Below are 27,683 nucleotides of genomic sequence, written 5' to 3' on the forward strand. Positions count from 1 at the left end.
TAGTCACTCTCTAAACAAAAAACAGCCAAAACACGGGCAGTCCCCTCTCCGATTCCCACATTACATGTTCAAACACACCACAAATATGAGACAGCAATGAGATATGGCAGTGGCAAGCAGCTACACACACCCGCACGTTATCCACAGTGACGGGAATGACTCGGCCTCCTAATAACACTAAGCAGCAATAATGTCCTCCCTTTCTTCGCTTTCTTCTTATCGTGGAATTGCATTAATGGGGAGGAGAACGGCGGTAGAGAGAAAGGTTGCTCCATTGAGTTCACGTGTTTTAAACAAACAGGCTGTTTCTGGCTGTCACTGAGGTCCTGGTCAAACACAGTGTAATTTGGCCAGATGTTCACAGTAACACAAAGCGTGGGAAACAGGTTGCTTTATTCCAGCGCTGGTTGAAATCCACCGCCTTCCTCCTTCAAGCACCATCCATCCCTAGTTCATTCCCTTGATATTCCTTTTCTAAATTATAAATCCCGGGTTTCACGGTGCCATGTAAACAAAACAAGGCCGATCAAGATGTGTTTTTGTTATGTTGTGTTTATGGACGGAAAATAGCAAACATCCTTTGCGGCCAGGATGTGTCCGCCCGCTCCAAACCGTCCACTTTCTCCATCCCAGAGACCTGCATCTCCTTTGCTGTTATTTATTTCCTTTAGGGATGTCCCCATACACTTTCTTTTAGGGATGTCCCCATACACTTTCCTTTAGGGATGTCCCCATACACTTTCCTTTAGGGATGTCCCCATACACTTTCCTTTAGGGATGTCCCCATACACTTTCTTTTAGGGATGTCCCCATACACTTTCCTTTAGGGATGTCCCCATACACTTTCTTTTAGGGATGTCCCCATACACTTTCCTTTAGGGATGTCCCCATACACTTTCTTTTAGGGATGTCCCATACACTTTTTTTTATTGCCGATCCGATCCTGATACCACAATTTCTGTGTTAGTCGATACCGAATACCAGAGAATAATATTTATAATAATACAAATAGAAAAAATATCTTATTTTGAAGTCCACCGACCGGGAATAGTCTTTATACTGTAGCTATCTAGCTATATATCTCATGTTGTGTTTATAGCAGACTCCTGACTCAAATGTCCACTTGCAGTTTGGGCAACTCCAAAGCAAACTCCACATGCCCCAGCATTTTATTCACCTGCCATAGTGTCAACCCCTTACCCCCTGTGTCGGATCGGTGGTTAGACTGGCATAGTGTCAACCCCTTACCCCCTGTGTCGGATCGGTGGTTAGACTGGCATAGTGTCAACCCCTTACCCCTGTGTCGGATCGGTGGTTAGACTGGCATAGTGTCAACCCCTTACCCCTGTGTCGGATCGGTGGTTAGACTGGCATAGTGTCAACCCCTTACCCCTGTGTCGGATCGGTGGTTAGACTGGCATAGTGTCAACCCCTTACCCCTGTGTCGGATCGGTGGTTAGAATGGCATAGTGTCAACCCCTTACCCCTGTGTCGGATCGGTGGTTAGACTGGCATAGTGTCAACCCCTTACCCCTGTGTCGGATCGGTGGTTAGACTGGCATAGTGTCAACCCCTTACCCCTGTGTCGGATCGGTGGTTAGACTGGCATAGTGTCAACCCCTTACCCCTGTGTCGGATCGGTGGTTAGACTGGCATAGTGTCAACCCCTTACCCCTGTGTCGGATCGGTGGTTAGAATGGCATAGTGTCAACCCCTTACCCCTGTGTCGGATCGGTGGTTAGACTAGCATAGTGTCAACCCCTTACCCCTGTGTCGGATCGGTGGTTAGACTGGCATAGTGTCAACCCCTTACCCCTGTGTCGGATCGGTGGTTAGACTGGCATAGTGTCAACCCCTTACCCCTGTGTCGGATCGGTGGTTAGACTGGCATATTCACCGATAACGATATGATCCGATATGACCAAATAAGGGCCGATCCGATACTTTTCCGATACGATACAGTATCGGGACATCTCTAGTAGATACTCATGCAGGTTTCATCCTCAGTCTGATCTAGGCTCAAGTTTGATTCCTACACACTACTAGTGACACCACAAACCACAAAGAATGGGAAACACCAAAACTGAACACATTTCTCCATTTCTTTAGTTGATTGCATCATAGATGTGTTCATACTAGGCCTGCTTCCCTGCATCATAGATGTGTTCATACTAGGCCTGCTTCACTGCATCATAGATGTGTTCATACTAGGCCTGCTTCACTGCATCATAGATGTGTTCATACTAGGCCTGCTTCCCTGCATCATAGATGTGTTCATACTAGGCCTGCTTCACTGCATCATAGATGCTCATACTAGGCCTGCTTCACTGCATCATATATGTGCTCATACTAGGCCTGCTTCACTGCATCATAGATGTGCTCATACTAGGCCTGCTTCACTGCATCATAGATGTGCTCATACTAGGCCTGCTTCACTGCATCATAGATGTGTTCATACTAGGCCTGCTTCACTGCATCATAGATGTGCTCATACTAGGCCTGCTTCACTGCATCATAGATGTGTTCATACTAGGCCTGGTTCACTGCATCATAGATGTGCTCATACTAGGCCTGCTTCACTGCATCATAGATGTGTTCATACTAGGCCTGCTTCACTGCATCATAGATGTGTTCATACTAGGCCTGGTTCACTGCATCATAGATGTGCTCATACTAGGCCTGCTTCACTGCATCATAGATGTGCTCATACTAGGCCTGCTTCACTCAAGCATATCTCTGTTGTATCCAGTGCAGCACAAGCCGTGCAGACGGAATATGAGGGAATCCCAAGATGAGCCTCATCTCCACTTGGGCTCACATTTCATTCTGTCCAATATATTACAATCTAATAAGAGCTCAGGGCTATAGCTACTGAGGAGAGGAGAGGAGAGGAGAGGAGAGGAGGGGAAAGGAGAGGAGGGGAGAGGAGAGGAGAGGAGAGGAGGGGAGGGGAGGGGAGGGGAGAGGAGAGGAGAGGAGAGGAGAGGAGAGGATAGGAGAGGAGAGGAGAGGAGAGGAGAGGAGAGGAGAGGAGAGGAGAGGGGGGTATATAAGGTCAATCCCCCTCAGAAGGAAAGTCCAGAGATGCTTAACCCATTCTGGACGCGGGAACCCCTTTTGGTGTTTTAAGCATTAAGTTATACATTAGCTATTGAAAAATAGTAGATCTACAAGCTCGTAGCGCGCCACCGAGTGGCGCGCTACGAGCTTGTAGAGCTGTCATTTTTTAAAAATCTTTGTTTGAATATATATCCTTTCAGAGCGAACATTTTTAACTAAAATATTTGCTTCTGGGGGGGAGGGGGTCCCTGGAACTACATATTTTGAGATGGGGGTCCATTCCGTGGCCAAATAGAGATAATTTGGGGGTCCTTGACATGAAAAGGGTTGAGCTTTAGGACCTCAGTCCAAAATGGATTAAAAATTGGGTGAGTCCTACCGAGGATTTTCCAGATCCTCCCCCCCCTCACCGTATCCCTTAGCTAAGCCTACAGTATATAGCCACTATTAACAGCAAATTGAGATATAAGAGATTGCATTTTGTGCTCCCCAAGTTTTACAAAAAAAGGACACGATTCTTCAACAGCATCTCAATTAATTCTACCTAATGAAAAGGTGCACGCAGGGAGACCACGGGCCCACGCACGGCTCCAACATGGAGACCACAGGCCCACGCACGGCTCCAACATGGAGACCACGGGCCCACGCACGGCTCCAACATGGAGACCACGGGCCCACGCACGGCTCCAACATGGAGACCACGGGCCCACGCACGGCTCCAACATGGAGACCACGGGCCCACGCACGGCTCCAACATGGAGACCACGGGCCCACGCACGGCTCCAACATGGAGACCACGGGCCCACGCACGGCTCCAACATGGAGACCACGGGCCCACGCACGGCTCCAACATGGAGACCACGGGCCCACGCACGGCTCCAACATGGAGACCACGGGCCCACGCACGGCTCCAACATGGAGACCACGGGCCCACGCACGGCTCCAACATGGAGACCACGGGCCCACGCACGGCTCCAACATGGAGACCACGGGCCCACGCACGGCTCCAACATGGAGACCACGGGCCCACGCACGGCTCCAACATGGAGACCACAGGCCCACGCACGGCTCCAACATGGAGACCACGGGCCCACGCACGGCTCCAACATGGAGACCACAGGCCCACGCACGGCTCCAACATGGAGACCACGGGCCCACGCACGGCTCCAACATGGAGACCACAGGCCCACGCACGGCTCCAACATGGAGACCACGGGCCCACGCACGGCTCCAACATGGAGACCACGGGCCCACGCACGGCTCCAACATGGAGACCACGGGCCCACGCACGGCTCCAACATGGAGACCACGGGCCCACGCACGGCTCCAACATGGAGACCACGGGCCCACGCACGGCTCCAACATGGAGACCACGGGCCCACGCACGGCTCCAACATGGAGACCACGGGCCCACGCACGGCTCCAACATGGAGACCACGGGCCCACGCACGGCTCCAACATGGAGACCACGGGCCCACGCACGGCTCCAACATGGAGACCACGGGCCCACGCACGGCTCCAACATGGAGACCACGGGCCCACGCACGGCTCCAACATGGAGACCACGGGCCCACGCACGGCTCCAACATGGAGACCACAGGCCCACGCACGGCTCCAACATGGAGACCACAGGCCCACGCACGGCTCCAACATGGAGACCACAAGCCCACGCACGGCTCCAACATGGAGACCACGGGCCCACGCACGGCTCCAACATGGAGACCACGGGCCCACGCACGGCTCCAACATGGAGACCACGGGCCCACGCACGGCTCCAACATGGAGACCACGGGCCCACGCACGGCTCCAACATGGAGACCACAGGCCCACGCACGGCTCCAACATGGAGACCACAGGCCCACGCACGGCTCCAACATGGAGACCACGGGCCCACGCACGGCTCCAACATGGAGACCACGGGCCCACGCACGGCTCCAACATGGAGACCACGGGCCCACGCACGGCTCCAACATGGAGACCACGGGCCCACGCACGGCTCCAACATGGAGACCACGGGCCCACGCACGGCTCCAACATGGAGACCACAGGCCCACGCACGGCTCCAACATGGAGACCACGGGCCCACGCACGGCTCCAACATGGAGACCACGGGCCCACGCACGGCTCCAACATGGCGACCACGGGCCCACGCACGGCTCCAACATGGAGACCACGGGCCCACGCACGGCTCCAACATGGAGACCACGGGCCCACGCACGGCTCCAACATGGAGACCACGGGCCCACGCACGGCTCCAACATGGAGACCACGGGCCCACGCACGGCTCCAACATGGAGATGTGTTGGTTTAAACATGGCTTACTATTTACCCCAGGTGAAGGAGGTCAAGTATCTTACTATTTACCCCAGGTGAAGGAGGTCAAGTATCTATTTACCCCAGGTGAAGGAGTTCAAGTATCTATTTACCCCAGGTGAAGGAGTTCAAGTATCTATTTACCCCAGGTGAAGGAGTTCAAGTATCTCTGGGTCTTGTTCACGAGTGAGGGGAGGACGGAGAAGGAGATCAGCCGGAGAATCGGAGCAGCAGGGGGCGGTATTGCAGTCGCTGTACCGCACTGTTGTGACGAAAAGAGAGTTGAGCCAGAAGGCAAAGCTCTCTGTCTACCGAGCAATCTTCGTTCCTACTCTCACCCCTATGGTCATGAAGTGTGGGTCATGACCGAAAGAATAAGGTCGCGAATACAAGCGGCCGAAATTAGTTTTCTTCGACGAGTGGCTGAGACAGGGTGAGAAGTTCAGTCACACGAGAGAGACTCGGAGTAGAACCGCTGCTCCTTCGCCTGGAAAGGAGCCAGCTTAGGTGGTTCGGACATCTGGTTAGGATGCCTCTCGGGCGTCTCCCTAGGGAGGTCCTCGACGCACGTCCCACTGGGAGGAGACCCCCGGGGGGCAGACCAAGGCGCAGTTGGAGGAAACACATCGACTCACTGGCCTTGGAACGTCTCGGGATCCCCCCCCAAGAGGAAGTCACTAATGTTGCTCTGGAGGAGAGGGAAGTCTGGAGCACTCTGGTGGAGCTATTGCACCCGCGACCCGACTACGGATAAGCGGTTGAAGATGGATGGATGGATGGCTTACTATTTTGTTTATAGCGATGGAGCTAGGTGCCTCAGAGACTGTCGCATGCCGTGGTTATTATCAGAGACATCTGCTATTAGTTAACCCCTTCTGGGCGGGAACCCCTTTTGGTGTTGCATTATGTAATGCTTTAGCTATTGAAAAATAGCAGATCTACAAGCTCATGAGCTTGTAGGTCTGCTATTTTTGGAGAAAAAAAATCATTAAAATGTGGCGCAAATCTTTGAATATAGATTCTTTCAGAGCGAACGTTTTTAACTCAAATCTTTGCTTGGTCCCTGGAACAACATATTTTCAGATGGTGGTCGGAAGCCAAATACATATAATTCTGACGGTCCTTGACATGAAATAGTTTGAGCACCACTGACATAGAAACATAGGGTTTTCCAAAAAAGACATTTGTAGAATCGTTCCCAGGTCAAAATGGGTTAACGACATAATGAGGCTTTACCTTTGTGGATGATTCACCCTTTACCCCCCCCGGTCCCAGGACGATGTGCAACACTGACTCACCCCGCTGTGTTCCTGATTTCTGATGCTCAGTATGAGCCAAGAGAAGCCAACAGGTCAACCATCAAACACCAAGAAAATTGGATGTGTATACCTCTGCTTGCATGCGCCTCTTTTTTTTCATCTTAATTGTAACCACTTGTTGCTTTTTACTGTACAGAGGAATAATATCCTAGCATGATGTTGTTGTCGTTACTGTACAGAGGAATAATATCCTAGCATCATGATGTTGTCGTTACTGTACAGAGGAATAATATCCTAGCATCATGTTGTTGTCGAAAACTCTTATCTCCATTTTCTTAACTTTTGTGTTTATTCGTACATTAACACATTTTGACCTGGGAACGATTCTACAAATATCTTCTAAATCCTGACAGTTTTCTGAAAACCCCATGTTTCTATGTCAGTGGTTCTCAAAGTTGTTCATGTCAAGGACCCCTAGAATTATCTGTATTTGCCCGCCGACCCCCATCTGAAAATATGTTGTTTAGGAACCCCTCAGAAGCAAAACGCTCTGAAAGAATATATATTCAAACTTCAAAGATGTGCACTACATTTTCACGACATTTCAGAAATAGCAGACCTACAAGCTCATAGCGCGGCACCGAGCTTGTAGATCTGCTATTTTTCAATAGCTAAAGTATAACACAATGCTTGAAACACCAAAGGGGGTTCCCGCCCAGAATGGGTTAATGTTCTATTAATCTATTTGATCATAGTACACTATAGCATCAGCATCCACGATATAAGTTTAAGTTCAAATACAGTCCTACTCTGAGGAAACTCTTGCACGTAAGGAAGCATTCAATAAATTAAAAAGCCTTTCCATTCCCAAGAAGAAAGAAGCATGGAGGAGGATGGACAGAAACATAATTTCCTTGTGGGACCGACTGTAGTAATCACTGAGGTCTGGAGAGAAGAGAAACAATCACCTCACAGCAGTAATTATGGCCCTAACCTTCAGCTGCACTGCAGAACCTTAAGCACACCTTAAGATGAAATAAATATTCACAAACCAGATCATGACCAAATCAAGGGCAAGGTCAAAAAGCCAATTAACTTGTTTTTCTAGGGGTTTTTTTTCTTTTCTTTTTTTTCTCTTTTCTTTTAAGCCAACTCCACACTGCGGAGCTATGGACAACAAAGCTTGAGAATGACCCCCCTCCTATTGACATGGGAACACCCCCCCCCCCCCCCCCCTTCTGAAGACCTCCCTTCTGGCTCAGAAGCACCATGGGTCCCGTGGAAGACTCTCAACCGCCTGGGAACAGGAACGGGGCGATCAAAAGCTGCTATGGCCAGATGGGGCTACAGAACCGGCCCAACCATCTGTGAATGTGGAGAAGAGGACCATACGATGCAGCACTGCCTTGTCTGTCCTCTAGAGGGCAGACGATGCAGCGCTGCCTTGTCTGTCCTCTAGAGGGCAGACGATGCAGCGCTGCCTTGTCTGTCCTCTAGAGGGCAGACGATGCAGCGCTGCCTCGGCTGTCCTCTACTACCCAAACCTTGCAGCTTAAGGCCTCACTCAGACCTTTACTGCATTGCTGTATGCTTGTTGGATGAATGTTGTGTAGTGTCATGGCCGCCCCAATGCATTTCCAATGGGAGTCACATGGTTTGACACAACATTTGTGTTGTATGAGGGGGAGGGGCGCAGTCGAAACACAGCCGAAAGCCATACAACAGCTTGTAGTCCAAAATGTGGACTACAAACCATGTGACTTCCATTAGAAATGCATTGGGGCGGCCATGACACTACACAACATTCATCCAACAAGCATACAGCAATGCAGTAAAGGTCTGAGTGAGGCCTAAAAGATCTCGCAGAGTTCAACAATAATGCAAAAGACTGTGTAAAGAAATGGGAAACCACATGCTTCAAAGACACGAAAAGAAGAAGAAGACTGCGGAGATTCTCTCACGATTTTACGCCGGGACGGATTTCTGCCGTCTCTTGCCCGTCGGCAGGATGTCGATAGATAATCTCGACGTTATCGACAAGGATCGTGAGAAACCCGACATGTTTGGTCGTTCACAGACGGATTCATCCAGTCGATAGAGAGGCGTGTGTGGGGGGGGGGGGGGGGGGGGGGGGGCTTGAAGCACCCTCATTGGTTGTTTAACTTCTCAATCAGAGACGGAAGTGTAGCTGTAGAGCGTCGCAGTCCCGCCCCCTTTCATGACGACGCCAGGCCCAGGAAATGAATCCCAAGGCATTTTTCCCCATATACATTTCAAAAAGTATTTATTTAAAGACCTTTTAAGCGTCGTACGAAGCCAACTCGAGTTGTGACAAATCATGACAACAAACAAACACAATATTTTGGACCAAAAAACAACAAAAAAAGTGTTGTAACCTGCCGTTTTTTTATACTTTCTAATTCTTTGTTTGGCCCAAAACATTGTGTTTATTGTCATGATGTGTCACGACAAGAGTTGGCTTTGTCCGCGGCGTAAATGTCTTTAAATAAATACTTTCTGAAAAGTCTGAGGAAAATTAACAGGGATTTCTTTTCTTTCTTTTAGGTCACGCTTAAACAATAGGTCTGCCTATAGCGTTGCTAAACTGACAGAGGAGTTGACGGGGGGTTATAGCAGTCCATGTTACTGTTCTCCCAGTGAGACTGCCTAGCGTTGTCGTTGCACTCTCATTAGCACATGGTCGCTCCCAGTGAGCGGAGTGCACTTACCTCAGGGGGGACCAGGGGGTTGCATAGACCCTCATCTGGTTCTGATTTAAGAGAATGAAGGTGGAAATTATTTATTTTTTTATTAAAAAGGAGAGGGCAGAATAATTTCCTCCTTTGATTTTGGCATTCTTTCTCCCTTCCAGCTTCTAGATGGCCCTTAATTCTTGGATACGCCAAGACTTCGGATACACTTGGTTAAAAAGGTTAAAAAGGTTGCATGAACTCAGCCATGTGGTTGCCAATCTAATCACGGAGTAACGTCAAATACGGTATTTAACTTGAAAGTCAATGAAATGGAATTCAATATTAGGTCCAGGTTTCATTTTCACAAAAAATGTCAGCTTATCTATCTACATAAGATACTGTATAATATATGACTTGAGTGTATTGCTTTGATCAACCTTCTGGACGGGAACCCCTTTTGGTGTTTTAAAGCATTACGTTATACTTTAGCTATTGAAAAATAGCAGATCTACAAGCTCATAGCGCGCCACTCGGTCTGCTATTTTTGAAAGATCGTTAAAATGTGCCGCAAATCATTGAATATATATTTCAGAGCGAACATTTTTTTTTTTTTTTATGTTATTTTTTATGGAGGGACAGACAGTAGGCTGACAGGAAATGGGGAGAGAGATGGGGGGTGACATGCAGTAAAGGCCGTCGTGATCGGGAGTCGAACCCGCGGCACACTGCCAGACTGGATTACCAGCCAAGGTGCCTGGACCGCTGAGCCACGGCCCAGCAGAGGCTAAACTCTGATAACTAAAATATTTGCTTCTGGGGGGTCCCTGGAACTACATATTTTGAGATGGGGGGTCCGTGGCCCAATAGAGATAATTCTGGGGGTCCTTGACATGAAAAAGGTTGAGCACCACTGATATAGAAACATGTTGAACATGTTGAACTTTTTTTTAAATCGACCTCAGTCCAAAATGGGTTAATGTTTTATGCTACTAGCCGAGGAACTTTATATATCGTTTCCTCGTATTCTTTGTTTCATACATGAATCTCTGAACAAATTAACACATCAGTATCTGAATACCAAACATGGCGTGAGTTTGTGGGCCACGGTGAGCTGAGCTGATGGAGAGAATCAAATCAAAAAATGATTTGCTGGCTGGGTCAAACTAATATACACCAATAGACATGATTTCCTATATTTTCAATTCCATTTTAAAACAGTGCTTATGATTATTCCAATTCCATCTCTTCCGAAATGGTGAAAAAGAAGAGTTGTTCTTCTCGCACATTCAGCTGAAATCTAGTTATAAATAGACTCTGGGGAAATTTGGAGTGTATTCAGGTATTTTTCTGGTCAGCTTAATATGGAGGATCCATTGAAGTCTCTGTGTTATGATGTGGTTATGTCATGATCTGGTTAGCATCACATCCTCGCTGTCAGGCACAAACCTCCTAACTCCACCTCGCTGTCAGGCACAAACCTCCTAACTCCACATTTCCACAGTTGTGCCACAAATGTGTCGCAAAAGTAGCAAAAAAAATAGCTGATGTACAAGCCGACAACATGTTGCGATGCGAAGCGTTGTGAGCTTATAGATAGGCTGTTTAAGTTTTTGCTATTTTTGAGCTATATGATTGATTGATTGATTGATTGATTGATTGATTGATTCTTTATTTAAGTGTCATGCTTCCGAAGAAGCAGCCCATATGGACTTACAGGACACTTTTTACAGTTTACATAAACAATGACAATAAACAGACATGCCACTCCTCTCCTTTCCATGCCGAAGTCTCCTGAACTTGAACGCAGCACTTTGCGTTGAACTAACTTGTTTAGAAATCCATGTCGTACACACCGCATCTCCAGTACATAGACTGCTGGCGGGTTGCGCAACCGAAAATAGCTGATCTACAAGCTCTCAACGCGTCACAGAGCGACGTGTTGTGAGCTTCTAGATCTGATATTTTTGTCCAAAAAGGCCCTCTTAGGAGATTCCGGCCCCTGCCTCTCCCTGGGAAGGGGTAAATCAGGGGTGGGCAACTGGCGGCCCGGGGGCCACATGCGGCCCCCACCTTTACTTAATGTGGCCCTCAGGTTAATGTCAGAATACTGATATATTATTGGTTTCAGCTGTTTACAATTCTACGACATGCAAAACATGACTCACTGTAATTACTTCAGTCTAAATTAGTAGCTCAATGCTCAACGCAAGTACAATTAAAGGCATTTGAAATGACATAAAAATGTTAATTTTCAGGATTCCAATTCAAAAATAGCAACAATTCAAGATTTCAATTTGAATATAGCAAAAATTGGCGATCTACAAGCTCAAAACGCGTCGCAGCGCGACGCGTTTTGAGCTTGTAGATCGGCTATTTTTGCTACGACAGTAATATATGGCCCTAGGGAGTGAGTGTGGAAATATAGTGGCCCTCTCCATCATCAAAGTTGCCCACCCCTGATGTAAATGTTGACCACTGTCCAGCCGCTTTGCAAGCAGCTGGCAAAAATACGATGGCATATTATTGCCTTAATACATTATATAATTTGAAGGAGTCAGGATCAGACAAAGGAAAACTCTCTGCCAGTTGAAACATCTGGGAGAACTGGACAAGGCAAACACTAGATGAATGACCCCATAGGGGTCAAACATGTCTCACGTGGCACATTACTGTTAAAATAAGAGTACAACAATGTTTTATTTATCTTTCTGCTTTTCGTTTGATCCGTTTCACTGCCTGCCACTAAAACGATGAATGTTAAGCTTGAAGTCCAAAATGATATAATAAGAAAGAAAACGCTACAAAGACAATCCTTTGGAATAGAAACACAAGGAGGCTAAAATAGAACAGCTGTGCAATGATTTAAAAACTTTCCATTTCTAAAGACTGAATCAACCCCCCCCCCCTCCCTCTCTCACACACACACACACACACACACACACACACACACACACACACACACACACACACACACACACACACACACACACACACACACACACACACACACACACACACACACACACACACACACACACACACACACACACACACACACACACACACACACACACACACACACACACACACACACACACACACACTAATCCATTTAGTCCTGAGGACGATTCTACAAATGCCAGTTTTCTGAAAAAACCCATATTTCTATGTCAGTGGTTCTCAAGCATGTTCATGTCAAGTACCCTCAAAAATATATGTAATTGGCCGCCGACGACCCCCATCTGAAAATATGTTGTTCCAGGAGGGACCTCCTCCCAAGAAGCAAAGATTTGAGTTAAAAACGTTCGCTCTGAAAGAATATATATATTCAAAGATTTGCGGCATGCATTTTCACAATTTTTCAAAAAATAGCAGACCTACAAGCTCGTAGCGCGGCACTCGGTGCCGCGCTATGAGCTTGTAGATCTGCTATTTTTCAATAGCTAAAGTATAACAAAACACCAAATGGGGGTTCCCGTTCTGAATGGGTTAAAGACCCTTCTGAGACTGTTACTCTTACCCTTAACTTTTACGGACTGTGACCCAATACCCCAAAGTAAGCACCCATAAAAACGCCACTGAAATAGATTGCAGGGAAAGTAGATCTTCCCATTGTTAATTTCCACCGATTAAATGTGGACCTTTAGCACAAGGGGGGGGGGGGGGGGGGGGCAAAGGGACGGCCGTAAAGTTACCCTGAAAAGGGCCGTGGGGACGGGTCGTTTTAGGAGCTACGGAATGCCCCGATATGGTTTCCTTAGTTCCTGGAAACCAAGTGGTAATAATGGCCATAACCACCAACTACACCATCAAACACAACTAATGGCCATAACCACCAACTACACCATCAAACACAACTAATGGCCATAACCACCAACTACACCATCAAACACAACTAATGGCCATAACCACAAACTACAACATCAAACACAACTAATGGCCATAACCACCAACTACACCATCAAACACAACTAATGGCCATAACCACCAACTACACCATCAAACACAACTAATGGCCATAACCACCAACTACACCATCAAACACAACTAATGGCCATAACCACCAACTACACCATCAAACACAACTAATGGCCATAACCACAAACTACAACATCAAACACAACTAATGGCCATAACCACCAACTACACCATCAAACACAACTAATGGCCATAACCACCAACTACACCATCAAACACAACTAATGGCCATAACCACCAACTACACCATCAAACACAACTAATGGCCATAACCACCAACTACACCATCAAACACAACTAATGGCCATAACCACCAACTACACCATCAAACACAACTAATGGCCATAACCACCAACTACACCATCAAACACAACTAATGGCCATAACCACCAACTACACCATCAAACACAACTAATGGCCATAACCACCAACTACACCATCAAACACAACTAATGGCCATAACCACCAACTACACCATCAAACACAACTAATGGCCATAACCACCAACTACACCATCAAACACAACTAATGGCCATAACCACCAACTACACCATCAAACACAACTAATGGCCATAACCACCAACTACACCATCAAACACAACTAATGGCCATAACCACCAACTACACCATCAAACACAACTAATGGCCATAACCACCAACTACACCATCAAACACAACTAATGGCCATAACCACCAACTACACCATCAAACACAACTAATGGCCATAACCACCAACTACACCATCAAACACAACTAATGGCCATAACCACCAACTACACCATCAAACACAACTCCACTTCCAACATAGATACAAGAGAGGGGCTTTAACCCATTTAGATCTGAGAAAAGATTCTACAAAATAATGTCTTCTAAATCCTGACAAGTTTTCTGAAAAACCCCATGTTTCTATGTCAGTCGTTCTCAAACATTTTCATGTCAAGTACCCCCAAAAATATATGTATTTGGCTGCCGACCCCCTATCTGAAAATATGTTGTTCCAGGGACCCCCCCAGAAGCAAAGATTTGAGTTAAAAATGTTGGCTCTGAAAGAATAAATTCAAAGATTTACGCCACATTTTCACGATTTCTCAAAAATAGCAGACCTACTGGTAATCCAGTCTGGCAGTGTGCCGCGGGTTCGACTCCCGATCCCGACGGCCTTTACTGCATGTCATCCCCCCATCTCTCTCCCCATTTCCTGTCAGCCTACTGTCAGACTAGCAGACCTACAAGCTCATAGCTTGTAGCAGACCTACAAGCTCATAGCGCGGCACTCTGTGCCGCGCTATGAGCTTGTAGATCTGCTATTTTTCAATAGCTAAAGTATAACATAATGCTTTAAAACACCAAAAGGGGTTCCCGCCCAGAATTGGTTAAGCTCAATCTGCCATTTCTCAGCGATTAATATTATTGTAAGGGGTCATTTTGATGCTTGCCTAGACAACTTACTGGCATCCGACTGCATTTTGTTGGCCAGTGTACTAAAAAGCAAAAGAAAACATTGGCCGTAAAAGATTATCCGGTTTAGCTTACACAGCCCCAGAAGATATATTTATTGACGCTAACATTGCATCAATCAGTGCAACAACGTAGCCGATATATTGAAATGAATCATAACTCTCATATCATGGACATCAATCCAAAAGAACGCTCCCTTTCAAAAGCATCGTAAAACTAACACAGCAGGCTGATGCTGACCACACCACACAGTGCCGACACTATCAAGCAATAGAAATAAAAATAGACTATTAGTCTAGTAGCCAGAATGTGAACCCGGACATGTTGAGTACACCAAGGTTGTATGTTATACTGTAAATGTTGAGTATGGGTCCCCCAGCATGTAGAAACTGATGTTAGAAATGTTGAGTATGGGTCCCCAGCATGTAGAAACTGATGTTATAAATGTTTAGTATGGGTCCCCAGCATGTAGAAACTGATGTTATAAATGTTGAGTATGGGTCCCCAGCATGTAGAAACTGATGTTATAAATGTTGAGTATGGGTCCCCAGCATGTAGAAACTGATGTTATAAATGTTGAGTATGGGTCCCCAGCATGTAGAAACTGATGTTATAAATGTTGAGTATGGGTCCCCAGCATGTAGAAACTGATGTTATAAATGTTGAGTATGGGTCCCCAGCATGTAGTTTGCATGATGCTGAATCCATTCCAAGCGTTAGTTTTGCAAAAAATTAGCCCTCATTGGGCTAAAAACGGCCATTGCCATCATCACACGTTTTTAGCCCAATGAGTGTTTTTTTTGCAAAACTAATGCTTGGAATGGATTCAGCATCATGAAAACCCCCTAGTTTGACACGTCACATGCTACATAAAGCATGATGAAATTTTGAATATTTTGCTTTCTATAGGTTGTTAATGGAATGGTCACATATTATGCCACTTATGACAATTTCCCAACATATACAAGTTAGCATCCGGCAGTTTCTACATGCTGGGGACCCATACTAAACATTTCTAACATAAAACCTTGGTGTACTCAACATGTCCGGGTTCACATGGGGCTCTATGGGCTGGCTACTACACTATATAGTAGAGAGGCCTCATAATCCTCTCTGTAGCCAGATCTGGCTTTCACACAGTGGTGGGAAAAGTACTCGATTGTTTAACTTAAAGGTATATTCAGTGATTTCACTTAATTCAAATATCACTTATTTTTTCTTATTTTTTGGATAATCCTTCCTACTATAAAGTGTGCTGACCATATAAGGAGTTCCTCCCTGTCCCCAGTTAACCCCTGGGGTCAAAAAACCCTAGTTTCGGTTTGGGCTTTGGGTGGCAAAGCCTTCATCCAATCAGGATGAGAGGGGCCTTCCTCCAATCATGATCGAGTGGGGCGGGCCTTGGTGCACGTGCTGTTGGTCTGTTGTACTTCCCCCACTGTAGAGCGTGTGCATGTGCACATCTTGTTACCGGGTGGACCAGGTTTTTTTCCAAATCACTGAATGCTCCTTTAAGTAAAAGTACCAATACTGCAATTTAGAACTACTTCGGAATTGAAAATGTACTTGAGTAAAAGTACAAAAGTATCGGCATCAAAATGTAATTAAAGTACTAAAAGTAAAAGTACTCATTGTGCAGAATGTCCCATATCACAAGTTCAAAATGTGTTCAAAATCTATTGAAAATAGCAGATCTACAAGCTCACAATGCGTCACAATTGTGAGCTTGTAGATCTGCTATTTTCACAGGGCCGAAATGTATAGGGTTTAAGTGGTTAATGTGTGTTTTCTAATCAAAATTCAAATATCCAAAGTAACAATAGTAACTAAAGTTTTCAAATAATTGTAGTGGAGTAAAAGTTACACATTTTGGCTCTGAGATGTAGTGGAGTAGAAGTAAAAGTACTGGAAATTGGAAATACTCAAGTAAAGTACAAATACCTCAAAATTGTACTTAAGTACAGTACTTGAGTAAAAGTACTTAGTTGCTTTCCTCCACTGCTTTCACACAGCCGCCTTTAGGCTTTGCTGAGTATCCGTATAGTACGTGAGTCAATCGGGAGCGTACCTACATTCCCCAGGTTCTATGTTCCCCAGGTTCTATGTTCCCCAGGTTCTATGGTCCCCAGGTTCTATGGTCCCCAGGTTCTATGTTCCCCAGGGTCTATGTTCCCCAGGGTCTACGTTCCCCAGGTTCTACGTTCCCCAGGTTCTACGTTCCCCAGGTTCTACGTTCCCCAGGTTCTATGTTCCCCAGGTTCTACGTTCCCCAGGTTCTACGTTCCCCAGGTTCTACGTTCCCCAGGTTCTACGTTCCCCAGGTTCTATGTTCCCCAGGTTCTATGTTCCCCAGGTTCTATGTTCCCCAGGTTCTATGTTCCCCAGGTTCTACGTTCCCCAGGTTCTACGTTCCCCAGGTTCTATGTTCCCCAGGTTCTATGTTCCCCAGGGTCTATGTTCCCCAGGTTCTATGTTCCCCAGGTTCTATGTTCCCCACCATGCAAAAAAGGTTCTTTGTTCCCCACTTAGAATAAACCTAAACCTAAACCAGAAGCCTAACCTAGTAATTTTAGTCATTCTAGTAAGACTATTTTAGCAACTTAGTCTTAGTGTTACTTTTAGTAGCACATTCTGATTTAAGCTCAGTCTTTGAACAATCCATTGAACTTTAGGCCTGCCTAGGCTACTTAAACTATCTAGTCTTAGCCAACTAAAAATGGCATACACTGGCATAAAATAAACTAAAACATAATTTCTCTGACTCTTCAACAAAGATGGCAAAAACAAACATTCTTTGTTCTGTGTACATATACATACAATTGTATAGTACAAAACACTGAAGTCCTTAAACCAGAAACCTAACGCTAAACCCTAAACCCTAAGGTAAGTGGGGGACATAGAACCTGGGGAACATAGGGATGACCCCAGTTAATCCGAGGAGGGTGTTGTATTTCCAAGAGCCATGAGGATCTTGGGGAAAGTGGGACATTCATCCCAGTTCGGGGGGTATAAAATCCCTCCTTATCCCTCCCCTCGCTCTCTTTTGTCTCTGTGCTGTTTGCTTTGGCAGGGATGAGATTTCATGAGATCGCAATGGGCTTCCTTATTCAACACCACACATTAAATGCAAAGCGATGGACTCGGTTGGCTGGGAGGACAATAGGCCGGGGGATGACAGATTGATAAGAGACGAGACAGAACATGTAGTTTCTGTTCCTTCCATCATCATTTTTACTGTGAAACCCATGATATCCAGTGGGATGACCGAACCAGCAGAATATTCAGACAGAACCTCTTTTCAAAACCACAGATTTTTACAGAAGCTGTAAGGAATTTAGTGTCTAGTAGTTGCTTTGTGGGGTGCATACACTGTGCATGATGTGAGAATGATGTGCTCACATTCAAATACGAGATCCTGTGGACATTTTTATGAAGTACAGTCAGAACCGCAGGTGGAGCATAGACAGTATAATAGGTATTATAATACGTGCAGGTATTACAGTGGAAATAGTAAGTGATGGTCATACCGTCTTAAAATCCTGCATACTGTCTTAAAACCCGCCACGATTTGAAAACGAACTGAAAACGGCAATAGTACACCGTACTCAGTGGTACTTCTCGTCTTCTCTCCAGAGCCAGTTGGGTCATTGTATTACAGGGCAGAGAGAGAGAGCCAGTTGGGTCATTGTATTACAGGGCAGAGAGAGAGCCAGTTGGGTCATTGTATTACAGGGCAGAGAGAGAGCCAGTTGGATCCCCACTGGGAGGAGACCCCGGGGGGGCAGACCAAGGCACAATTGGAGGACACACATCGACTCACTGGCCTTGGAACGTCTCGGGATCACCCAGGAGGAAGTTATACTAATGTTGCTCTGGAGGAGAGGGAAGTCTGGAACACTCTGGTGGAGCTGTTGCCCCCGCGACCTGACTACGGATAAGCGGTTGAAGACGGATGGATGGACCCCGTCCAGGACAGTCTCCTCAGGAGACTTGGCTCAGATCTGAACCCAGTTGATTTGGGTTCAGATGAGCCAAGTCTCCCAAACAAACATGGGAAAACTCTCATTCTACTATATTCTGCCACCAAAATGTGGAATGCATTCCACATTTTGGTGGAATGCAATGGATTGAATGCAATGCATTGTTTAATGTCACCATCCATTAAACAATGTGAATTACTGGTGTCTTTCAAAAACTGGCATGAAAAACCCTCTATCAGGAGACCGACCACAAGGGGAGGTAAATGCAAAATTCCCATAGAAAGGAATCTGGTTCATAATAGAGTTTTGTATTTGTCATGTACAACATGTACACAACATGTACAAAACTCTATCCCATTTATACAAGATGATGATGATGTGTCTGACGCTGGCATGTGATGTCTGGACTGACATCAAGGTTTAATCCATTCTGGGCGGGAATAGATCGTCGCAGTCCCGCCTCCTACCCTGGACCAGGAAATGAAACCCAATGCATTATTCTCATAGACATTTCTTAAAGTATTTATTTAAAGACGGTTACGCCGCGGACAAAGCCAACTCGAGTCGTGACAACTCATGACAACACAAACAATATTTTGGACCAAACAAATAATTACAAAGAAGAAAAAAACGGCAGGTTACAACACTTTTTTTGTTGTTTTTCTTCTTTGTAATTATTTGTTTGGTCCAAAATATTGTTTGTGTTGTCATGAGTTGTCACGACTCGAGTTGGCTTTGTGCTGCTGTTTTTGCTTGTAAAATGTGTTATATTGATTGTGGCAACACAAACTATTTCTCAAATGTCATAAATACATATACCTAACATCTGAAAAAAGTATTGGTGCCTTAGTTTACTCATATGTGAATTTAGATCATGAAATGTAGCAAATCTGTTAAAGAAAACTCTTCAACTTAAGTGATGGCACCTAGCTCAATGAAACATACATAGTTAATTTAGCCAAAAGTTTATGTTTCATACCTAGAAAATGTCACAACCTACTGTGTAATGAAAGGTAGAAAAGAAAAGCAGCCCACCTTGGCCCAAAATGGCTGGAAATCTATCAAAACGTTACCACGCCCCCTAAATTGGAATAATGCAAAAAATGGACAAGACTAAAAATAAATGCACTAAAGGTCAGAATTATTACAACATATGGTATGAAACATTTATTCAAGTATCACAAAGTGTCACAGAATCTGTATTTAGCTAGGGCGCCCAAGCTGGCAACATTTGGGGTCTTTTGGCCGCTATGGCTGCTATACCTAAAATGGTTTTGGCTGTAATATTTGAACCAGATGAGCTACAAATGCAAACATTGTGTCTATTTCATGTTTTTCTACCATTACAAACACATTGGAATGCTTATAATTATGATTGAGTGTGTCTGGAACCTTAATTTGCATATTTACAAGATGGCACTAAGTGAAAACGAGTGAACTTTTGACATTTTTGACAAACTTAAAAAGCATTAGAACACATTGAAATGCTCCGATTTATGAGTACATCTATCCAGAAAACTCTAATATATGTTTTTTGAGTGGTGTAAACCACTCCTACAACTGGCTTTGTTAGTGCGCAAAAAATGAGCATGGTTGCTATGTTCACCCTGTTCACACGGGTGTGATTTCATTACATTTTCATCAACATTTTCACCCAGAACACCTTTAGGAACAGCCTAAAAAAAGCAACCTTTGTATGTTACACTTTTTTTTTTATTTAAACAATACAAAATGAAAGTAATGGAGTTCAGTACATTCCTATTGATAGAGTATGAGTAGGAGTATGACCAACTAACTTCACACTCGGCATGCACGTTGCTGCTGACCCCAGCACAGGGACATGTATATGTCCGGTGTCGAGTTGATTGGATAGGTGGTTGTCCAGAACTACTTACAGTATGTACGCCCATGCATGGGTATGGGCGTATCAGTGTAGTGTAGTGTAGTGTAGTGTAGTGTAGTGTAGTGTAGTGTAGTGTAGTGTAGTGTAGTGTAGTGTAGTCATATATGGAGATCTGGTTGTCCAGAACCGCTTATTCAAACTACCTACACCCATACATAGATATTGGCATATCAGTATAGTTTAGTATAGCATAGGCTATAGCATAGTATAGTATAGTACCAGTAAGTCTGAGGGCGAGAAGCGACCTCACCCTAACGGGCTGCATTAATAACTTTGGGGCAGGCCCATCTAGAGTTTACATGGACAGGTATCAGTCAAAAGGGAGACATCGAAGAGGAAGGATGGATGGGGAAGGATCAACATATGGAATACAGTATATCCATATGGAGATCTAAGGGTTGGGGTCAGTTGTAGAGTTGCTGGCCAATATTGATGACATCAGGAATCTCCATCCCTGATGATGTCACGTGATGTCACTCACGAGACATGGGCACCATATATGGGGGCTTTCCCCATGTATGGGGATTTTGAGTGATTTTGACTGACGGAAAATGCGCAATTTCATAGTAAATGCGACCTGTGGTCGCAATAATATAGTATAGGCATATATGGAGATCAGGTTGTCCAGAACTGCTGATCCAACGATATGCCCCTCCCTGATGACAGGGAGGAACTGTGGAAATCTTGCTGCATTGTGACCGATGGTGAGTGACTACGTCGGCCCCCTTCAGTTTGCATACCAGGTGGACATTGGGTTTGATGATGTCATCATCTACATGCTAAACAGGGCATTCACACACCTTGGCACCATGGGCAACACAGTTAGAATCATGCTTTTTGACTTCTCCAGTGTCTTCAGAACTATCCAGTCACAACTGCTTACAGAAGCTTGCATTGATGGGGGTGGACCATGGTTTGGTGGCATGGATCTCAGACTATCTGACGGGCAGACCGCAGTATGTGAGACTGCAGGGTTGTCTGTTCAGAGGTGCTGGTGAACATCACGGGCGCTCCCCAGGGCACAGTGCTGTCACCTTTCCTGTTCACCCTATAAACATCTGACTTCCACTTAGACTACAAGACATGTCAGTTGTCACCTGCATCTCAGGTAACACTGTTGAGCACGCATGCTTACGGAGGTTGTGCACTGGAGCAAGGCAAATAGCCTCTGGCTCAATGCTAGCAAGACCAAGAAGATAGTGGTGGACTATGGCACGACCAAGAGTGTACCTCCGGTTCGCCGGCAACATCAGGTAGTGGAGAATGTAGACAACTACAAGTTTCTAGGAGTGCACCTGAACAGGTCGTTGGACTGGTCTGACTACTCTGATCTTCTGTTCTTCTCAAGAAGGCTCAGATCTTTTAGTGTGTGCAACAGGATGCTGCAAATGGCTGGTGAGGAAGGCGGGCTCCGTCGTGGAGCATACAGTGAGGAAGCTGTACGCCATAATGGCAAACCTGAGTGTTCTAGATAGATTTAATCATGAAATGGAACATTCCAATGGGTTTCTAATGATTAAAAAACACAAAATCGACACTGCATTTGTAGCTCATCTGGTTCAAATGTTACAGCGTTTTATGTGGCGGCCATATTGGATATTGGACTGACTAACTGCACTTGAGCTGGGGGGGGGTGATGTGCAAATGTCAGATACTGTGACACTTTGTGGTACTTGTATAAATGTTTCATACCATATGTTGTAATAATTCTGACCTTTAGTGCATTTATTTTTAGCCTTTTTTCATTATTCCAATTTAGGGGGCGTGGTAACATTTTGATAGATTTTCAGCCATTTTGGGCCAAGGTGGGCTGCTTTTCATTTCTACCTTTCATTACACAGTAGGTTGTGACATTTTTTATGTATGAAACATAAACTTTTGGCTACATTTTCTATGTGTATGTTTCATTGTGCTAGGTATCACTTAAGTTGAAGCGTTTTCTTTAACAAATTTGCTACATTTCATGATCTAGATTCACATATGAGTAAACTAAGGCACCAATACTTGTTTCAGATGTTAGGTATATGTATTTATGACATTTGAGAAAGATTTGGTGTTGCCAAAATCAATATAAAACATTTTACAAGCAAAAACAGCAGCACAAGATTTTCGTTTTTTGGTTATACACTTGTATATACATTTCTGGCTTGTGACAAAATACTGCAGGATATTATGCGGAGAACTTTTAACCCAAAGTCCAGAAGGGTATTGTCTATGGAAATATGCATTGAAATCGTAGTGCCAAAGACGCGGGAACGAAACCGAACGAAAAGGGACCTCGCAGCACGGCCTAGAACCCCTTTTGGTGTTTTAAAGCATTATGTTATACTTTAGCTATTGAAAAATATCAGATCTATAAGCTCGTAGCGCGGCACTCGAGCTTGTAGGTCTGCTATTTTTGAAAAATCGAAGAATGACTGACATAGAAACATAGCTTTTTCAGAAAACTGTCAGGATATAGAAGACATTTTTAGAATCTGATCTCAGGCCAAAATGGGTTCAACCGTTCTATTGTTTGTTTTGTGGACTCCACGAATCAAGGCTTAGTGAAAAACCTCAAGCAAAAGGTCGCAGAGAGGAGGAAGACAAATATACGATGTGGCATTCCCGTCTTCAAACTATCGAGGTTCCACAACTCCACAAGAAACTACTGAATATTTAGCCCTGATTCCATCTGAGACAGGCCAGCATTCAGAGTTCTCTCGGTGGGGAAAATAAATAATGCTTTGTCTCAAAGGAGAATTGGCCGCATCACAACACCTAGTCATGTCCTTCTTGGACCTCGGATGCTCACAGAACAGATGCTTGCATTCATGGTGGAGTTGTGTTTGAACATTTTCCTCAGACCCCTCAGACACTGTAGGGTGTTGATGTCTGTGCCTCTCTGGTCAAGAGCACACAGTAAGACCCTGAACCCTGAACCCAGGCTTAAAGTTATACCTTTGAACAGCCACTGTAACCCGCAACACGCCGTCAGGATTAGCAGCCTATAATAATAATAATATAGGTGCCCGGACGGCTAGGCCGCGGCCTGGGCCTTTTTTTGGGTTGCCATTTCTGAAAATAATTGGATGTCTGTGGGGTTTATAAATATTTAACCAATGAAAAGCATTAACAACCGGGGCGCCTGATGGAGGTGAAAGGAACTGGTTGGAATAACGTGTTCCTTCCACGCGCTATGTCCAACCAGGGAAACTCCCCCTGTCAGGTGTAAAGGAGCAACTTGGACACTCAGGCATGAAGGAAGCATGAGTTCAAGTCCATTGCTCTCCCCATGTCCCCCATATATGGGGACTAGGTTGGCGGAGGGTGTGTAGAGCCCAGGATCACATTAGATAATTGACACAGGGGTGAAAAATGGGTTACAAAATCGTGGGATAAAAGAAATATATAAAAAAAACTTTTGTTTGTTACATAAGGGGTAGAAACAAAATATAAATAATTGCCCCTCTGGACGGTGTTTGTATCATATGTGACCAGATTTGACTGAGAGACTGCCATCGCGCAAATTCCAGCTTTTCCCCCCCAAAATGAGTTAATAGCACAGGCAGACTCTTCACATACTAGAGCATGTCTGAAATCGTCATGTAAATATGAAATAAATGCTTAAACATGTAGCTAGGTGTAATGTTAGAGACTACAGAAGACATGTAAATATGAAATAAATGCTTAAACATGTAGCTAGGTGTAATGTTAGAGTCCACAGAAGACATGTAAATATGAAATAAATGCTTAAACATGTAGCTAGGTGTAATGTTAGAGACCACAGAAGACATGTAAATATGAAATAAATGCTTAAACATGTAGCTAGGTGTAATGTTAGAGTCCACAGAAGTGAACCTTTCAAGCCTGTTTTCTCCACTCGCTGTTTTCTGTAAGACATTACTCTATAAGCCATATCTCCAAAACTGGTGGGTCAAACTCAACAACCAATATGTCAATTTGAAGCTATGATTCCCTGCTTTCATATGACGTGAAAAAACGAAAAAGAATCCAATGGCAGTCCCTCAGTCAACTTTGGTCACATATGGCATCATTACCACGACCTTTAGAGTCGTCATTAGGCTGGAAGATAGATAATTATCAGGCCTCAAACAAACCACGATGGAATTAATAATAACATATTATTTCCTTCCATATCATCAAACAAACAGCATGTTTGGATCATGATGGATAAAGATGGAAAAAGGAGATTTGGAGAAGGAGCAGGGAAAGTGCTGATCTCCCTAATAGTAGGCTTTCACAGAAAAGGCCATTTTGAGCCATTTTAACACCACTAATTTCAGGTCTGTTGTGGTTTGGGGGAACAAAAACAAGCATGCGAAGAATGCAGACATGGATCATTGAAAAGACTATTACGTTATTGCCAGTTATGATATAGAATGCAGACATGGATAATTGAAAAGACTATTACGTTATTGCCAGTTATGATATTATTGGCAGTTATAGCACACCCCTCTCCTACTGTATGTGTATGATGTGTGAAGTGTGTGTGTTGTTTGTTTTTTTATGATAAGTGTGTGTTGTTTGTTTTTTATGATAAGTGTGTGTTTGTTTTTTGTGTGCAGGCCAGGGTGTGTATAGGGACATGTTTTTTGCACCTGTGTGCAGGCCAGGGGGTGTAGGGACATGTTTTTTGCACCTGTGTGCAGGCCAGGGTGTGTAGGGACATGAAGAGCTCTGTTAGGTGTCATTGCTTGGCCAGGGTGTGTAGGGACATGAAGAGCTCTGTTAGGTGTCATTGCTTGGCCAGGGTGTGTAGGGACATGAAGAGCTCTGTTAGGTGTCATTGCTGCCAGGGTGTGTAGGGACATGAAGAGCTCTGTTAGGTGTCATTGCTTGGCCAGGGTGTGTAGGGACATGAAGAGCTCTGTTAGGTGTCATTGCTTGGCCAGGGTGTGTAGGGACATGAAGAGCTCTGTTAGGTGTCATTGCTGCCAGGGTGTGTAGGGACATGAAGAGCTCTGTTAGGTGTCATTGCTTGGCCAGGGTGTGTAGGGACATGAAGAGCTCTGTTAGGTGTCATTGCTGCCAGGGTGTGTAGGGACATGAAGAGCTCTGTTAGGTGTCATTGCTTGGCCAGGGTGTGTAGGGACATGAAGAGCTCTGTTAGGTGTCATTGCTTGGCCAGGGTGTGTAGGGACATGAAGAGCTCTGTTAGGTGTCATTGCTGCCAGGGTGTGTAGGGACATGAAGAGCTCTGTTAGGTGTCATTGCTTGGCCAGGGTGTGTAGGGACATGAAGAGCTCTGTTAGGTGTCATTGCTGCCAGGGTGTGTAGGGACATGAAGAGCTCTGTTAGGTGTCATTGCTTGGCCAGGGTGTGTAGGGACATGAAGAGCTCTGTTAGGTGTCATTGCTTGGCCAGGGTGTGTAGGGACATGAAGAGCTCTGTTAGGTGTCATTGCTGCCAGGGTGTGTAGGGACATGAAGAGCTCTGATAGGTGTCATTGCTGCCAGGGTGTGTAGGGACATGAAGAGCTCTGTTAGGTGTCATTGCTACAGGGTGTGTAGGGACATGAAGAGCTCTGTTAGGTGTCATTGCTACAGGGTGTGTAGGGACATGAAGAGCTCTGATAGGTGTCATTGCTGCCAGGGTGTGTAGGGACATGAAGAGCTCTGATAGGTGTCATTGCTACAGGGTGTGTAGGGACATGAAGAGCTCTGTTAGGTGTCATTGCTACAGGGTGTGTAGGGACATGAAGAGCTCTGATAGGTGTCATTGCTTGGCCAGGGTGTGTAGGGACATGAAGAGCTCTGTTAGGTGTCATTGCTTGCTCTGGGTGGATCTTTGTTGGTTGTAAAGTGTCTTGAGACCACTTGTTGTGATTTGACACTTTAATAAAATTGAATTGAATTGAATTGAATTGTCATGGTGGAGGGGAGGACATCCCATTAATCCTTGTCACAGAGATGCTAAGCTTTAAGAAACCGCCATGTTTCATGTTGTTCAAGAGCATTGCAAATACCTGCATTCATAGGTGGATAGAGACTGTCGATACGGGCCAATAATTGCTGCAGTTGTCTACCGAATTTTTAAAGAAAGAAAGAAAGAAATCACAAGAAGTGATTGTTGTCACAAGTAACAACAATCACCTACTCTAACCACAATGATTAGATTTTTGAGTCATTCTACTTTTCTGAGTATTTTAAAAGTGCACTTTTACTTCAGCCAAGGAATTTTGAAAACTAACAGGATACGTTCTATTTTCAGACACTACAGTATGAAGTATAACTAGAAAAAGTGCCCTTCTGGGCACAGGTCTCCACCAGGAGGATAGGAGCGTGTGTGATGTTTGGCAAAATGTTTAGGAGTAATATAAAAATGTTTTTTTGTTTGTTTGTTTGTTTGTTTGTTTCTTGCAACAATTTTCATCATTTTGTTGAAGAAATGCAGAGCCAGATCACTCATAGCATCTCTGAGGATAGAATTCTGGATGAGCAGGACATGTGCAGCATTTTGTACAAAACGGGCTACTCCTGAAAACTTTGGAAGGCAATCTTAGCTAATCAGTGTAGATTCTGAGAAATCCAACAGGCTCGTCTTGATCACCGTGTACCGATTTGCGTGAGATTTGGATGAAATCTGTGCGACTAACATAAACAATGTTTTGCAGAAATCGGCCTCATGGTGGCGCTATAACTGGCAGATGTGGAGGGATGCAGGGAAAATGTTTTTCCATGGCCTCTAGGGAGTGAGCATACATAAGTTGTATACAGATCGATGCAGTTATAGGTAAAAACAGGAATTGGCCTGTGAGGCACCGTGAGGCTGATTTGGGGGAAAAATAGTGGCATGTCGTCCTCGGCCTAGTGGAAATGTGTGTGTATAATTTCATGGAAATTGCACACTGTGTTTGTGATTTGTGGCATTTTGTTTGAAACGGACCAATCATGTGAGCTTTGGAAGCCAATCTTAGCCAATCAGGATGGAAGATAGGAAATTGTGCAGATCCGTGTTGATCACATGACTATGGAGATAGTGTATACCGAATTGTGTGATGTATGGATAAAATGTGTACAATTTATCTACAGAAATG

General features: G+C 44.9%; 1 long non-coding RNA gene across 1 annotated transcript in view; it reads right to left on the minus strand.

Annotated features, from left to right (window-relative positions):
- The window catches only part of LOC306940731, a 275,678-nt gene extending 251,302 nt beyond the window's left edge, over positions 1–24,376 (minus strand). The window contains exon 1 of the long non-coding RNA XR_013792040.1: positions 24,209–24,376. This is a non-coding gene — a long non-coding RNA (uncharacterized lncRNA). The remainder of the gene's footprint in view (positions 1–24,208) is intronic.
- Between the last annotated feature and the right edge of the window lie 3,307 nt (positions 24,377–27,683).

Source organism: Electrona antarctica (genome assembly GCF_951216825.1).
Source record: "Electrona antarctica genome assembly, chromosome: 17".
In the NCBI taxonomy this organism is placed as follows: Eukaryota; Metazoa; Chordata; class Actinopteri; order Myctophiformes; family Myctophidae; genus Electrona; species Electrona antarctica.